Below are 15581 nucleotides of genomic sequence, written 5' to 3'. Positions count from 1 at the left end.
TATCAAGGAACTTGGGATAATGTAATTTTACATTCCAATCAATAATGAGTCATTTGACAAATCCTCTCTTACAAGGGAATAAGGCTTTTTACTGAGGCGAGGCCTAAAATAAACACATAGCTAACAGAAGTTATTTCTACTCCTTCTCATCTACCCAAAAGAGTGAAATGTTTACTATATGTCTTTTTAAAGGAACAATTTCCACTTCTTCACATTTTAATGGATAGTAAATATTATTTTTATATTGTAAGGAACACTGAGACAGATTTCAGTGATCAAGAGTTATAGCAATTATTTTTTACAGTTGTAACAAGTGGTTAAAAGTAGAAAAAATCTTTTTCTATTCCTCATGTTTACTCTCATACATCTTTGCCTGAGCCCATTCAACAAGGCAATGCTTTAGCTGATAAATTAATTATACAAACTCACCCAACACTTCCTCCTTTATCTCTGCATTCAAAATGCAAGGATACTAATAAGTAATTTCGTATTTACTGGAGAACAGGCCAGGCACATAGTTAAATGATGCACAAAATGCCTTCCTCACATACCTTCTCCTACTTCCACCTCTATTAATCCTACAGTTTTAAAATCTAATTTGGCAAAAGGATGTCACATCTTTAGAAACTGACAATATATCCATGTGACAGTGAACACTTTTTTCTCATAAACTTTTGTTTTGGTATCTTTGAAGTCTGGATAATCTTTGCTGTTTAAAGCTAAATAAGAATTGAGAATATCAACTACCAAATATTTGCATTCATAAGAATTTGCACACACTGATATGTGGAGTGAGACAAGTATTATCAAGCACAGTTTAAATCTGTGATCTAAACAATTTGAACAAGAAAAGCTGAGTTTTCTTGAATCTAAAACTTAAATTTAATTTTGTGAGCCATATGTCAGCATTACAGTTCTTTTTAGGTTGAAGATTAACAATTTATCATAACTATGATGCACATACCTATTTAAGGTGAATGAGAAATAGTAAAGAAAACTTTCAGTGTATTACTAGGAGTCTCTAATCTAATTTTTATTTTGGCCATTTCTTCAAGAAGTAACTTTTTTAGATTTTTTTTCCATCTGGCTAATTTGACTTTTTAAGGCATTCTTCTCCTCATTGGCTTTTTGAGCCTCTTTTGCTATTTGAGTTAGTCTATTTTTTTAAGGTGTTATTTTCTTCAGTCAATTTGTTGACTCTCATTTCATAATTTTCTTGCATCATTCTCATTTCTGTTCCCAATTTTTCCTCCACTTCTCTTATTTGAATTTGGAAATCCTTCTTAAGCTCATCTATGGCCTTTAACCAACTCATATTTTTCTTGGAAATATGAAGCTTTTGGTGCAGAAGTTATGACTTTACTGTCTTCCTCCTGTTCCATGCTTTGAACCCTTTTGTCCCCAAAATGGGAGTGTAAAGTTAGGTTGCTCTGTTTACTTTGCATCCCTTGTTTGCTCATGTTGCCACTCAATTACTTGACTTTTGGGCTTTTTGCCACAGTAGCACTCTGCTACAAGACAGGGGAGCTCCATCCCTAATGCTGGGGTTTTCTCAGCTGCCGAAGGTATTAGTTGGAAGCCCTCTCTGAAGCCTTCACACGCTGTGGCAAGCTGGTCACACACCCCAGGACCTCCACCCTAGCATGTAATCCAGAATCAAACAAAGCAGGTTAAAGTAAGAGTGATTACCCTTCAGACTGGTTGCTTGCTCCCCCTACTCTGAAGCAGTCACATGGCAGTGTCTACATGGCAGTGGCTGCACAGCTGCTCAGCTGCTTCTTACCCTGGGGGCAAAGGTTGGACCACACTCCTGGACTCCCAGGTCCCAAAGTCCACACTACACTGACCTCTCACTTTGTCCTTAGCATCTATTGGTTGATAATTCTGGAAACCACCACAGCTGCTGGTGATCTGAAGTCCCTCCAGCAGGAGCTGGTTGTGGCTGCCCTGAAGCTAAAACCTCAGCTTTCGTAGGGCTTGGCTGGGCTCCCAGAGGGCTTTACTGGCTCCTTCCTGCCAGACTGCCAGACTGTCTTCAGTGGGAGATTAGAGTCTCTGTGTCAATTTGTGGGTTCTGTAGTTTGAAACTTTGTTTAGAGCCATTTTTTTACATGAATTGGAGGAGGTGGAAGTAGGAGCCACTCGGAAGTTCTGTTTCTACTCTGACATCTTGAATCCACCCCTAAGTCATTCATTTTTGGACCTCATTAATATAAAGATTGGTTTTATTGGACCATGGATATTTGTTAGGATATTTTTTCATTTTCTTTTGTTGTTATTCAACTTGGAGTGAGGGTGGGACAGAAGAAAAACGTTTTTAATTGAAGAATAATAAAAGTTGATTTTTATTATTTTTATTACTTTTTCAAAAGTTTAATTTTTAAATATATTTTTTCAAATTTTGAGTTACAAATACATTTTCCCCACCCATTCTCCCACTTATTGAGAAGACATTCCATATGATACTCATTATTCTTGTGGAGTCATGCAAAACACATTTTCTTATTATATTGCAAAAAAAAAGAAAATTAAAAAATGTGCATCTATCTTCACTTAGAATTCATCATTTCTCTCTGGTGATGGATGACATCTTTCATTATGAATCCTTTGGATTGTTGTGTATCATTATTTTCAACAGAATTGTTAAGTCTTTCAGCAATGATTATTGTTGCAATGTTCCTTTTAGTGTCTATAATATTCTCCTGGTTCTAGCCCCTGCTTTGCATCATTTCGTTTCAGTCTCCTCAGGTTTTCTCAAACCACTCTCTTTGTAATTTCTTTTTTTAAAAAATTTTTTACTCTTTAAAAAAATCATATTTAGTTTTCAACATTCATTTCTGGAAGACTTTGAGTTACATATTTTTCTCCCCGTCTTTCCCCTACATCCACCCCAAATAGAGAGCATACTGAATACCCCTTCCCTCAATCTGTTCTCTCATATATCCTCCCCCATAAATTTCTAGTAGGGCAAGATGGATTTCTATACCCCAGTGCATGTATATCTTATTTCCCAGTTGCATATAAAAAAAAACAACAACAATTTTTTTTAACATTTGTTTTTGAAACTTTGAGTTCCAGGGTCTTTCCCTTCTTCCATCCTCACTCACCCCCACTGTGAAAACAAGCAACTCAACATAGCTTGTATATGTGTAGTTACACAAAACATTTCCATAGTAGTTATACTGTGAAAGACTAACTATATTTCCCTCCATCCTATCCCTCCCCCCACTTATTGTATTTTCTACTTTGACCCTATCACTTTTTCAAAGCGTTTGATTCTAACTACCCTCTCCCCCAGTCTTCCCTCCTTTGTATCATCCCCCCACTTCTCCCCTTCCCTCATGCCTTCCTGTAGGGTAAGATACTCAACTGAGTGTGTTTGTTGTTCCCTCCTTAAGCCAAATTCAATGAGAGTAAGATTGACCCTTCCCTTTCACTTTCCTGCTCCTCCCCTCCATTGTAACAGTTTTCTCTTGCCTCTTTTCTATGAGATAATTTACCCTAATCTACCTCTCCCTTTCTCCTTCTCCCAATATATTTCTCTGTGACCTCTTAATTTCATTTTTCAGATATCATCCCTTCATATTCAACTCATCTTGTGCCCTCTGTCTATGTCTATAGGTATACACATTTGCGCACATGCATATATATATATATATGTATATATATTTATATTTATAAACACATACATCCTCCTATACATACATATATATTTATGTATACATATATATTCACTTCAACTATCTTCATATTGAGAAAAGTCTCATGAGTTACAATTATCATTTTTCCATGTAGGAATGTAAATAGTTCAAATTTAATAAGTTCTTTATGATTTCTTTTTCTTGTTTACCTTCTTTCTTTTTTCTCTTGTTTACCTTCTCAGGCTTCTCTTGCTTCTTGTATTTGAAAGTCAAATTTTCTTTTCAGCTCTGGTTTTTTTTATCAAGAACCCTTGAAAGTCCTCTATTTCATTGAATGACCATATTTTCCCCTGAAGCAGTATACTCAGTTTTGCTGATTTGGTGATTCTTCGTTTTAATCCTAGCTCCTCTGACCTGTGGAATATCATATTTCAAGCCCTTTGATCCCTCAACGTAGAAGCTGCTGGGTCTTGTGTTATCCTGATCGTGTTTCCATGGTACTCAAATTGTTTCTTCCTGACTGCTTGTAGTATTTTCTCCTTGACCTGGGAACTCTGGAATTTGTTTGTAATATTCCCAGGAGTTTTCTTTTTATGATCTTTTTCAAGAGGCAAATGATGAATTCTTTCAATTTCTATTTTGTCCTCTGGTTCTAGAATATCAGGGTAATTTTGCTTGATAGTTTCTTGAAAGATGGTGTGTAGGCTCTTTTTTTTAATCATATCTTTCAGGTAGTCTGATAATTTAAAAATTATCTCTCCTGTACCTAAGCTTCTAGGTCGGTGGTTTTTCCAATGAGATATTTCACATTGCCTTCTATTTTTTTCATTTGTTTGGATCTGTTTTATAGTGTCTTGATTTCTCACAAAGTTATTAGCTTCCAATTGCTCCAATCTTATTTTGATGGAATTATTCTCTTCAGTCAATGTTTTAAATTCCTTTTCCATCTGGCAAATTTGGCTTTTTAAGGCATTCTCCTCCTCACTGGCTGTTGGGGCCCCTTTTGCTAGTTGAGTTAGTCTACTTTTTAGGTGTTGTTTTTTCCAGTATTTTTTTTTTTTTTGGTTTTCCTGTAGCAGGCCATTTAATTGCTCTTCATGATTTTTTTTTTGCATCATTCTCATTTCTCTTCCCAATTTTTGCTCCACTTCTCTTACTTGATTTTCTTTTCTTTTCTTTTCTTTTTTTTTAAAGCAATTGGGGTTAAGTAACTTGCCCAAGTTTACATGCCATTTTTTTTGTGGGTGTTAAGTATCTGAGGCTGGAACCAATCCCAGGTCCTCCGACTCTGGGGCTGGCACTCTTACTCACTGAGCCACCTGGTTGCCCCTCTTACTTGATTTTTAAAATCCTTCTTGAGCTCCTTCATGGCCTGTGACTAATTCATATTTTTGATGGAATCTTTTGATACAGGAGCTCTGACTTTGTGGTCTTCCTCTAGTTCCATGTGAAAAAGGATTTTATGGTCTGATTATGCTTCCTCTGCTTGCTCATCTTGCCAGCCAATTACTAGACTTCTGAGCTCTTTGCCAGGGTAGAACTCTGCTTACAGAATGGAGAGAGTTTTGTACCAAATTACTGGAGTTTTTGTAGCTGCCAGAGCTATTAGGAGGGTACCCTCTCTGCAGCTCCCACAGACACACTCCAGGACCACCACTCAAGACTGCAATCCACATCCAAGAAGGTCAAAGCAAGAGATATTACCCTCTGAATGATTGCTTGGTCCCTGCAATCTGCAGGCCAGGAGCTTTGGAAGCAGCCATGCAGCAACCCCAGGCCTCCGACACATCTCGCCCTTGTAGAAGGGGGTAGACCACAATCTTCCTTCATCCTTTCATTAGAATTCCCAACTGACCTTTTAATTTCTCTTTGGTGTTTTTGGGTTAAGAAGTCTGGAAACTGCCACAGCTGCTGGTGATTCAGTCTCCTGAAGTCTGCTCTGGTCACTGCTTGTGGGGGCTGCCCTGAGGCAAGAACCCTGCAGCTCACAGGGGACTGCTCTCATCTCCTAGAGCGGTGTGATTGACCTTTCCTGTCGGCCATGCCAGGCTGCCTTCAGTGGGAGATTTGTTTCTCTCTGTCATTTTTTGGGTTCTGTAGCTTTAAAATTTGTCCAAAGTAATTGTTTAGAGGTATTGGAAGTGGTTGGAGCCAGAGCCCACACCAAATTTGTGCTTTTACTCCACCATCTTGGCTTTGCCCTTTGTAATTTTTTAGAACAACAGATTATTCTGTTGTTCATATGGAACAACTTATTCTGTCATTCTGTAATTCACTTAATTTACAATTCTTTGCCACCACAAAAAGAGCATCTACATATATATACAAATACATATATTTATATACACACACATATATACATACATACACACACATATGTATATACACACACACGTGCACATACATACATACATAGAGATTCTTTTCCTTCTCTCTGGTCTCTTTGGGATACAGGACTAGCAGCAGCATTGCCAGGTGAAAAACTGCACAATCTTATAACTCTTCAGGCATAGCTCCAAATTTTTATCCAGAATGGTTAGATCAATTGACAGCTCCACCAACAGTGCATTAGTATTGTCGTTGCTCATCCTCCACTGTTGAAAAGGACCAGGGACATCACAGGGTATTGCCTTTATTTGCATGTGAACTGGATTTAAGTGAGGCAAAGTTGTACAAAATCCTCAACCCCAATCTTTCTTCCAGGGTCATTTGAGTACAGTGGCAAGACAGAAGTCACGATGACTGTCAGTAGTGTGGGATGCAATGGACAACATTGGTGTCTTTGTCTGACCAAGCTCTAATTGCCCCACAGTGCCTGCTTTAGCCACCTACATGGTCATTAGAAGAACTTTTTTTCATCTACCCATTCTGCTGGGTGGACATCTTTGCCTGAAGTTACCCTGATGTAGCCAGGATTTTTTCAGATATCCTCAGTATTTGCATTTTTCTTTTCTTTCTCCTTAGTCAATCTGATAGGTGTGAAGTGATATCTCTCAGTTGTTATCATTGGCATTTCTCTAATTATTAATGACTGAAGGAATTTTTTCATATGACTATTGATGGCTTTGATTTCATCCTCTAAAAACTCCCTTTTCATGTCTTTTTACCATTTAACAATTGGGAAACATCTCTTATTTCTGTAAGTTTGGCTTAGATCCCTACATATTTGACAAATGCGAACTTTATCAAAAGAACTTGTAAATTTTGTTCTCTTTCTTGCTTTCCTTTTCATTTTGTTTGCATGATTTTTGTTTATACAAAAGCTTTTTAATTTCATGTAATCAGAACTATCCATTTTCTTTCCCATGGTCCTTTCTATGTCTTGTGTTATGTTTTATTCATATATCTGATGGTCATTTCCCCCCACCCCATTCTGCCATAAATTGCTTATATCACCCTTTAGGGCTAAATCACATACTCATTTTGAGGTTATCTTGATATATGTTGTAAGATTTTAGTCAATGACTAGTTTCTGCCAGCCTGCATTCCAATTTTCCTAGTAGCTTTTGTTTAATACTAAGTTCTGTCATGAAGACTTGCATCTTTGGGTTTATCAAACATTAGGCTACTGTGATCATTTACTTCTGAGTATTTATACTTATTGATGGTCTATTCTATTTCTTATCTAGTAATAGCTTATTTTGATGATGACCACTTTGTAGGGTAGTTTGAAATCTGTGCCACTTTCCTTCATGTTTGTTCATTGATTCCCTTTATATTCTTGCCTTTTGTTCTTCCAGATTAATTTTGTTACTAATTTTTCTTAGTCTATGAAATAATTCTTTGGTAGTTTGATTGATATGGCCCTGAATAAGTAAATTAAATCAGGTAGAGTTGTCATTTTTATAATATTGACTCAGTTTCCCATGAGCAATTAATATTTCTCTAACTTTTTAAATCTCTCTGTGAAAAGTGTTTTATCTATTCTAGATGTATCTTGGCAGGTAGACTTTCAAGTGCTTTATATTATCTTTAACTATTTAAAATGGAAGTTGTCTTTCTATCTCCTCCTGGTGGGTTTTGTTGGTAACATATTGAAATGCTAATGACTTATGTAGATTTATTTTTTATTCCACAATGTTGCTAAATTTGTTTGCTGTTTCAACTAGTTTTTTAGTTGATTCTCTAGGGTTCTCTAAGTATGCCATGATACCATCTGCAAAGAGTGATAATTTTGTTTCCTAGTTGCTTATTCTAACTCCTTCCATTTCTTTTTCTTGGCTCATTGCTATAGCTTTTATTTCTAGGTTGATATTGAATAATTATGGTGATAAAGTACAACCTTGCTTTACTTTTACCTAACTGGAAAGGCTTCTAGTTTACCTTCATTACAGATAATACCTGTTCTTGCTTTAAGATAGATATTACTTCTCATTTTAAGAAGAGCTCCATTTATTTCTATGCTTTCTAATGTTTTTATTAAGAATGGATTTGTATTTGTCAAAACTTTTTCTGTGTCTATAAACATATATGAAACTTTATTATGGATATGGTCAATTATACTCATATTTTTTTTTACTATCAGTGAACTAGTCCTCCATTCCAAGTACAAATCCCACCTGGTCACATTGTATGATCTTAGTGTTTCCTTGCTTTAGTTTCCTTCCTCGTATTTTATTTATTTTTTTGCATCTATACTCCTTAGAGGAATTGGTCTATAGTTTTCTTTCTCTGCTTTTGCTTTCCCTTGTTTAGGTATCAAAACTATATTTGCATCACAGAAGTCATTTAATAGGACTACTTTATCTATTCTTTTCCAATAAGTTTCAGCATTTTGAAATTAATTGTTCTTTAAATGTTTGGTGGAATTTTATTGTAAATCTATTTGGTTCTGTTTTTTTCCCTTACATATGTAAATTATGGTTTGCTCAATTTCAAATAATAGAACAGAACAGGTGAGGAACTGGTTTAGCAACATCATGGAGGTGAGGCATCATGATTGGTTATGCGTAGGGAAGTGGTTTATATATATATATACAGGACCGTGACCATGACCATCTCTCTCTCTGTCTTAAGGGAATGCTTTATGGGACCCAGTTGCATCCTAACGCTTTAAAAAATTAATTGGTTAATTTTTAGTTTTTAACATTCACTTTTATAAGATTTTGAATTCTAAAACTTTTCCCCTCCCTCCCCTGCCCCTTCCCAAAGACAGCATGCACTTTGATATCGCCCATACATGTACAGTCACATCAACTACATTTCCACATTATTCATGTTGTGAAGGAATCAGTAAAAAAAGGAAAAACCATGACAAAAAAAAACAACAGAAAAAGGGAAGATAGTGTGCTTTAATCTGCATTCAGACTCTCCTAGTTCTTTCTCTGGATGTGGATAGCATTTTCCAACATGAGTGTTTTGGAATTGTCTTACATTGTTGCATTGCTGGGAAGAGCTACCGTATTTCCCCGATAATAAGACCTATCCTGAAAATAAGCCCTCCCCTTACTGTGTAAGATTCCTCTAAAATAAGCCCTCCCCCGAAAATAAGCCCTATTGAGATTGCTACTGTGGTGAAGGTGATCCCCTGCGCTACACGCTACATTACGGTACCCTCTGTATGCACCGTCCCCCCCCGCCTGGGTGAAACACACGCCGCGCTCCGAGCTGCATCCAATCAGAGCTGCAGCAGTGAGCGCGTCATCCTGTTCTTCCCCAGTGATTTGCTTGCTGGTGCCATTGAGAGCAGTGCCACAGAGGAGAGCTGAGGCAGGACAACATAAGCCCTCCCCTGAAAATAAGCCCTCTGGTGTTTTTCTTTCCAAAAAAATTAATAAGACAGTGTCTTATTATCGGGGAAACACGGGTAAGTCTATCATGTCAAAGTTGGTCATCACACAATGTTACTGTTACTCTGGATAATGTTCTCCTGGTTCTGCTCAGTTCACTCAGCATCAGTTGATGTAAGACATTTATGCTTTTAACATGTAGTTGTTGACATGTTACCTCCCCCACTAAAATGTGAGTATCTTGAGACCAGTTGCTAAGAATGAAATAAATGCCTCTTTATTGACTGGGTACAGGAATACAAGAACAAGCTTCATTCTGCTACTAGGTCATCATCGTTTGACATTGTGTAAATAAGACCCTGTTTCTTTTGGGCTTGTTTTCCCATTGTCTAAGGAAAATGAGGAAAGAAAAGCAGAATAACCAGGTTATTCCCTTTGAATTTTTCAAGGTATCTGATATCCCATAGGCAACTAAAGTCTCTAGGAAGGTCTACTATAGGTGACAGCAGTGTCTCATGGTAGGGGAAGTGATTGAAGATGGATATGGAAAGACATAAGTTAGAATGGCAGCCTTCAGGGACCAGAACCCCTCCTAATTGAAATCTAAGCCACGAAGTTTAAAGTATTGCAAATGTCTGGTTCTCAGCTCAGAGGTATAAATACATAAGGGCATTTCATGGAGTCTCCACAAAGGAAGAAAAGAACTTCCAGATTTAGGAAGAAATTAAAAAGGAAGGAGAGTCCTTCCATTGACAGAAAGAAGGAGGAAATTCTTTGTGGAACATGTCATGTTGTACATTATGTTTAAGCCTCTCCTCAGGGATTTTGTATGCAAGGGGAGTAGAAGGATAAGGCTAGTAGCAGTGTTGAGGTTAACTTGGTGGGCATGAAATGTTTCTGTTGCTGCCGGTCTTGCTCTACCTCTTCAGTGAACTCCTTTTCTAAAATCTGATAGTGTTATGATTGTTTGATAACAAGGTGCCCATAGAAAGACAATATCAGAAATCACTGAAACCCTCCAACATACCCCTACAACTTTGAAGGAAGACGTAGATAACCATATGCTGGTAATCTGGCAAGCCACTGAGAATGAGCCATGGAAGTCTCCCCAGAAGTGCCCCAAGAAAGGGTGTGATGGACATGATCAAACGTGCCCAACATCTTTATGCCCTTTGATGCTACACTTTGGCTTTTAGGTTTGTCCCTTAAGGAGATCCTATCTGCATAGAAATATAGATCTGTGCTCCCAACAATTTCCCAGTGAATGTAGAACATTAATTACTGCAATATGATACCTCTTCATGTAGAGGGATAGCCTCACAGTCAGGAGAAACTGACCTTTCGGAATCACAAGTTGTGTGCATGTGTGTGTACACGTATGTGTGTTTTCCTTCTTTACCTTTTTATGTCTCTCTTGAATCTTGTTTTTGGCGATCAAATCTTCCCTTAATCTCTGGTTTAGGAAAGCCTAGAAGTCCCTTATTTCATTAAATGGCCATCTCCTTGCCTGAAAGATTATGCTCAGTTTTGCCAGGTAGTTGATCCTTGGTTTCATTCCTAGATCTTTTGCCTTGTGAAATATCAAATTCCAATCCCCATGATATTTTAATGTAGAAGCTACTAGGTCCTGTGTAATCCTGAGTATAGTTCCAATATTTGAATTGTTTCTTTCTGGCTGCTTGCAGTATTTTCTCCTTGACCTTGTAATTCTGGAATTTGGCTACTATATCTCTTGGAGTTTTCAATTTGGGATCTCTTTCAGGAGGAGTCTGGTGAATTCTTTCAATAATTATTTTCCCTCTGATTCTAGGACCTCAGGACAATTTTCTTTGACAGTCTCTTGGAGGGTGTTTTCAAGGCTGCTTTTTAATTTTATCATGGCTTTCCAGTAGACAAATAATTCTTAGGTTATCTCTCCTGGATCTGTTTTCCAGGTCAGTTGTTTTTTTTTTCTTTTCCATTAGGTGTAATTTTATTGATCAATGGTTTTTATATAACGTTATTTTAGACCTTCTGATTACTGGCCAGACTGAATCACATTAGCATTATAGGTCCTCTGCTCCCCCGAGGAGGGAAAGGAAGGGCAGGCAATCCAGCAACTATAGTCTGCAAGAGCAAATTAACCCAAATAAATAATTTAGTATGACATTAATTGGTGACACTCAGCTTTACTCACATTCCATAAGGAGAAAAAATTTCCAATAATACTTAATTTGCAAGTTGACTGTGTGTTTTTCACGTGAACCATAAGCAAAAACTTACTGCACACATTTCTGTGTGCAATAACACAACATCAAAAACAACAAAGTTTTATATATAAACATCATTAATTTTTTTTCAGCCCTACATGGAGGTGTAATTCAAGAATATAAAGCACTCAAGGAAAATCAATCTTCAGTTTTTATATGTACTACACTGAGATCATATCCTGTAGTGTTGTGAAAGCTGTGTGCCATGCAGAGCTATATATACACATTTTAAAAAATTATCTTTTAAAAGAAAGATAAAAATTAATATATTTTAAGTTATGTTTAGCGAAAAAATGAAACAGTAAATGAACCAAATGATCATGTAAAGCTTAAAATTCCTAAAATGTCCAATTTACAAACCATTGTGCAACTTATATATATGGATATGTGTGTATAGGCATATAGATATACAGATATAAATATCTGGGGCATTAAACTGGAGGGCACACAATTGGCATCATTGGAATGGTCCTAGGCTACTCCGATAGAAATGAAATGTATAGCCACATACATGGATATGATCTTTGCAGGTTAGTTTACAGAGAACATCAGTCTCAGACAAGCTTCTAAACTGTGCTATATAACTAGATACGATTGAGAAACTTTCAAATAAAAAATGTATTATGTCATTTCAATCAAAACAATAAAAGGAAACTAAAACTGTATCCCTGTCTTAGGATAAAGTGATGGTTATGGTTTCAGTAACTACAAGGAAGATGGAAGGGCAGCACTACTCTATAACAGGTTACACTGAATAGGAAGCATTTGATTTTCTCTGGTGCTTTCAGGCTTGGGTCAAGTCTCATGCCTGTCGGGCAGTGCTGTCCCATGTCTGCTCCTGAAAGTCTGAGTTAGCCAGCTTGAGAAGGGGATTGCTTTCCTTTCCTGGTGTCACATGTCTAGAAAAACACAAGACAAAGCACTGAAGAAGACCATGTGACTCCAGGATGATGAACAGACAGAAGGACTCAATGTAGGAGACCAGAGAGTTGCTCTCCCTTCATCTGACCCTCCTTCCCCACGAATGTATGCAAGCAGTAGCTTGTGCATGATTTTAGTTCTTGTCAGAACTCCCCTACTGCCACATCCTGTCTGGCCCCATCAGAAGAATCCAGGAGAGTTCATCACAGTCTCCTCCTGTTTGCCTTCTCCATTTCATCATTCAGCACATCTCTGCCCATGGGACACATCAGAAATTCCAAAATTGCAAAGCAGTTTCAGTACATTCAGTATATATGTTAAACTTTTAAAGTGCTTTATGGCCAGAAAAGGTTCAGCACCTCCCATACACAAGCATTGGTCCATTTCCTCTTCTTGGCATCTCTGAACTTTGTTGGTCCATCTCAGACAGCAACTTTAAAATGTTCAGTGCAGCCATATCATGGCAGGATTTCACATCCTTTCTGATCCCATGGCTGATCAGAGGCAGCTGAGAGGAACAATTTATGAGAGAGACAAATTCATTCTTGTTGTTTTGGGGAAGTCTTTGTACTCCACCTGGATTCCCTGGACATTGAAAAGGTAATCCATTTGATCAGAGGGTCTGGTGAGTGGTCAGTGGAAAACATGGCCTGAGGAAATGTTATCCTTTAAAATGATCTCAGCTGTGGGGGAGGTCCCCCCATACAACAGGCTCTCTAGCAATCATGGATGTGACTGTTGCATTGGTGGTATCTGGTAAGCTCTTTGGTATGATGTCCTTGTGACTCCTACTGCCTGTGCCACTTCAGGCACCATGGGAAGAATTCCTGCTGGAAGTTGCTGATGCCTGAGATAAGCCATCCTAAATTCATCTTCCTTATTACTGGTCACATTTTCATCACCAGAGTTGGGCTCAAAAAAGGTAACTTTTCTTCCATCACCTGGTTTCTTTACTGGGGTCTTTTCTTCTGTCTTTAGCAGTGCCTTGGAGGGTTGGGTTTGGGGGATTTTGAAACCTAGGATCTCTAACATATTTTCAGCTGCATTGTCTTTTGACACCTTTGTATTTGTGCCCATTCCTTCAGCAGTGTGGCCACCAACTTTGACCTGCATAATGAATTCCCTGTAGTGTGGAAGGCCTCTCTCAGTGAGAAGCATGTATTCAGGCTCCTTACCTTTTGGACTCTAATTCATTGTTGGTTGAACTGTGAATGGAACCAACCATTTTGGAGAGCAATCTGGAATTATGCACAAAGACTTATTTTAACTGCCTATAGCTTTTGAACCAGTAATACCACTACTAAATCTGTTTCTCAAGGTGATCAGGGAACCTACATGTCCTAAAATATTTATAGCAGCTCTCTTTGTGGTGGCAAGGAACTGGAAATTGTGGGGATTCCCCTCAATTGTGGAATGACTGAACAAGTTGTAGTATACAATTGTTATAGCGTGATAATTAAATATCATCTTTGGACAAAGTCTGAATTAATCAGACAGACTGCTTTCCTTTGCTTTAAAAATGCCTTTTCATGTGTCCACAACTTCAGAGACTAGGTAAGGCTGAAAGTGGAATTTCCCTTTATCTCAGGAAATATTCCATAGGGGATGGAAACAGACATTCTGAGACTATAAATCCCAAATAGCCCTGCTCTGGTGACCCTGCTCTGTCCATTGTCTTGTCAATTTGTATTTATAGCCAAGAAACTTTCTTTCTCATGGTATGGATAGTAAAATAAGGAGATCATAAATTTGTGTGACACAGTCACCCTGGATTTGGATGATTCTAAAATGTATTTAAGTTTTCTCTTTCTTTTGTTCAGGCAGTCAGAACTTCTGCCTCCTTGTACAAGTCTGTGGGCTTCATCTGTCTAGAAGGAGATAATAAATACTAAAATGTATATCACCTAGATGATTTGTCTCCTTTAACCAAACTTTTCAGGTTAACAGGGTGCTGTGACTCAGATGGAACTGTTGAATGAGATCGACTGATTCAAGATCGAATGATTCAAGTGCCTCAGAATTCAATTTTCCTGGAGTCTTAACCTTGATGGAGTCTGACAAGTTCTGCTTTTTTCCAGCATCCAAAGGACTCCCACATGCTTAGTTGAAGTTACCAATTCCCTTAATCTAATTTTGGGGGTGGGGATTAATTCATGTTAAATCACTTTGCATTAATTAGATCCACTTTGGAGATGGATCTTGGGAAATTTGTTGCCAGCACTAAGTGTTCAGGTAACTAAAATCAGCCCAAATCATAATGGCCATAATAGAGCTCTTTTGGACTGGTCAAAGTTACTTCATCTTAAAATCAAATTAACTTTAAAGTCCTACAAAACATCTAAGAAGGAGAAGTGTTGAGTTCCTAGTCCCAATTCTGGCCGTGTCTTACCTTATACCTGGTCTTTGGATGTCTCTGGCTTCTTGTCTCCAAGAAGAACTTACCCCCACAGAACACCCAGGACATGGAAAGTGTGATGCGAAGCTGTTTATTCTGTTGCATCTTAACTGCATGGCAAGCAAATGGGAAGCGGAAGTAGCAGAACTAATGGAACTAAGCGGAACTCACTCACTTCCTCTCTCTCCCCTCATTATAAACCTTGCTTGGGGGCACGCCTTGCCGGGCCAATCATGTTCTTTCCCAAGTATGTCATATGAGACAAAGGAGCAAAGTCCTTCCCGTAAGTCCTCTACGCACTGCCACGCAGAGTATCACTCTCGCGTCACTGTGCCCAAAACTCCCTTGTCCCTGGTTGGTTAACCCCCAGGCAAAGCTGTCCCAACAACGTCCCTCAGAAAGCCATGTGCACCCCGTCCGGCCGCCACCCCGCCACACGACATGTGGGAGCCAATCGCTCACTCTCCCGAGTGCAGGGCAAATGGGGCACACTCACTGCCATGTTGTCCTTTCCCAACCCAACAGAGTCGGTCCCCATGGCCCTGCGCTCAATGCCATGTCAGCCTTTACTGCACGGCAGAATTGGCCTCCATATCTCCAAGCTCCTGCCCCTCAGAGGTCACGTGCACCCCCTACGACATCTTGT

At 38.4% G+C, this 15581-nt stretch overlaps 1 pseudogene; it reads right to left on the bottom strand.

The window, feature by feature from the left end:
* Positions 1-12850: 12850 nt before the first annotated feature.
* On the bottom strand, positions 12851-15040 carry LOC138172926 (double-stranded RNA-binding protein Staufen homolog 1 pseudogene; annotated as a pseudogene).
* Between the last annotated feature and the right edge of the window lie 541 nt (positions 15041-15581).

This window comes from Petaurus breviceps, unplaced genomic scaffold, assembly GCF_028583685.1.
Source record: "Petaurus breviceps papuanus isolate PSGF00001 unplaced genomic scaffold, PetGlider_PUasm1.0 555, whole genome shotgun sequence".
Taxonomy (NCBI): domain Eukaryota; kingdom Metazoa; phylum Chordata; class Mammalia; order Diprotodontia; family Petauridae; genus Petaurus; species Petaurus breviceps.
This window is presented reverse-complemented; position numbering and strand designations above follow the sequence as displayed.